Genomic DNA, 2234 nt, shown 5'->3' on the forward strand with positions numbered 1-2234 from the left:
CCCCACCGCCCCCCGAGCCCGGAGCAGCCAGCTCCCTGCTGCCTTGGGCCAGGATGGGGAGAGCTCCGGGGGCTGCGGCAGGAGCACCCCACAGCCCCCCCGGCTGCATGCAGCATCGCCTGCAGTGAAAGATCCCCTTTTACCAATTAAAAAAAAAATACAGGAAAAAGCAGTCAGACGGCAGCTGAGCCTGGGCACAGTGCTGACAGCCACCAGCTCTACCCCGCTACAGACTCTGCAGCAAAGGGAAGGTGCTCGGCCACTGACGCCCTGCAATGCGGGAAGTAAATGCCAAGAAACCACCCAAAATAAAGTCTCCTACTCAGCTGGCCACCAGCCACTAACTTAAAAGCAGAGTAAACAGGGATCTTGCGAGAGATCCATCCTGCGTTTGCGGCCGGCGGGGTCTGCACAGTTAACTTCTCCTGGCCGGCCGCACGCGGAAGGGAGTTTCCCACCCGCGGCATTTTTCCTATTGTGGTGTGAAGAGCTCCGGGGCGGCCAGTTGGCTCCCAGCCATTCCCTTCTAGAGCCCAGCATCCAGCTGCATTCGATTTGCTTCTGACTTGGTCAGCACTTGAAAACTGAATTTTAACAAAAAGTAGAGAAGCATTTAACTGCTTACTGCACACAGTCCGGGTCAGTACAGCCTTTTAAATACAGGAGCGTTTGCACAGCACTGAACAACTCATCACGTCTGTAAAAATGTCAAAGTCAGCTCCCACCTCAGCTGCTTCCAGACAGACAGCAGCCGTGCAGGGCAAGGTTCCTGCCTGGAGGTTTGCAACAGCAATAGACACATGATTTAATGGAGGCAGGAGTTCTTCCCCGTTTCTTGGAGCGCATGTTAACATCGCTGCACATTGTATTAGACATCACCGCGCAGTATATCATGTCTCTGTGCAAAGGGCAGGGTCGATATCCAGCAGTTTACCAGGGAAGCGCTGTCACCCCAGGGGAGAAGGCTCAGGAAGAGCTGGTTGGGGGGCTGTGGGATGCTGCAGAAGCCATTCCCCAGAAGTGAGGAATCCAAACAGGAACTACAAGCAGCAGGAGACAAGAATTCCCCTATGGCTCCTCCCGGGCTCAGGCAGGGACACTGCCAGGGAAATCCGACAATGGGAAGAGCAGCAGCCCAAGCGGTGATGCTGCACAGCCACGAGCACAGCGCAGGCGATGCCGTCTGCACCGGCACGGTCCAGCTGCAGCACGGCACCAGCTGAGCAGTGACGCCGCAGGATCTTAATGGAAGAAATCCTTAATCCGCTGCGAACGCGCCAGGGCTCCGAACACTTGCAGCAGAGCCCCGAGCACAGCTCCACGCCAGCACGTGCACCCAAAGCAGCTCATTCCCCTCCAGCACCAGCCTCGCCAACGCAGAGCATCTGTACCGAACACAGGGGAGGAAAGCAAAGGCTCAGCCTGTCCCGGGACAGGGGGGTGGCAGGGGCAGGTCTGTCTGCCCAGAGGGAAATGCTTAAAGTTAGTTGCAGATGTCATAAAATGCATCCAGAGAATAGATCAGGAAAAAAACTGAACCTGACACCAAAAACTGAAGGGTCATGAAAAGTTGTTTCTTCTGCTGCTACCGTGTATTATTACAGTCAAATGCTTTCCTGTGCGGCCTTAGCACAGATAATTTTGAGGAAGAGCACTAAGTTTTTGCTGTTAGCTACTGGATTTTGGAGATGGTTTCTGATCTGCTCTCTTCCTCTTCCCCAAGGACCCTGAATATCTCCTTCATAACTTCCCCAGGCACAGCTTAATGAAAACACGCTCTGAACTTCCTCCTATTATTGGCCCATCCACTTCAGGATAACAACATCAAAACCATTCCCAAGCTTCCAGCCTGCCTGCAGAAGGAAATCTGCTGCCTCCAGGACCCCCCAACCACACAGTCACAAGGGGCTGTGGTCACGGTTCAGCCCGGAGGAGGCACCCCAGCAGCCGCAGAGTCCGGGCATCCTTCGTGGCCAGGAGCCGACCCTGCCCCGCGGCACCGGCAGCACCGACCCGCGGTTCCCGATGAACTGGGGCTGGACAGCGTGCTTAACGCATCGGGGGGGCAGGCAGAGGGCCAGCATTGTTCTCCCCACCCCTCCCGAGCCCCCGGCCCCCTGGGACCTGCAGAAGGCAAACAGCAGTTGAACAAACATCACTGCGGGGCCAGCTCCGGCCAGAGAAGGGATGGGAGAGGCGGGTGCCAGCAGCAGCGCCGCCCCTCCCCGCCCGGC

General features: G+C 56.7%; 1 protein-coding gene across 1 annotated transcript in view; it reads right to left on the reverse strand.

The window, feature by feature from the left end:
- Positions 1 to 2234, reverse strand: part of LOC104461804 (LIM and cysteine-rich domains protein 1-like) — a gene marked incomplete at both ends in the record, with an annotated part of 9540 nt that overhangs the window by 6018 nt on the left and 1288 nt on the right. The gene's annotated exons all lie outside the window — the stretch shown is intronic.

The sequence above is a fragment of the Pterocles gutturalis genome, unplaced genomic scaffold, assembly GCF_000699245.1.
Source record: "Pterocles gutturalis isolate BGI_N339 unplaced genomic scaffold, ASM69924v1 scaffold21047, whole genome shotgun sequence".
NCBI classification, from domain to species: Eukaryota; Metazoa; Chordata; class Aves; order Pterocliformes; family Pteroclidae; genus Pterocles; species Pterocles gutturalis.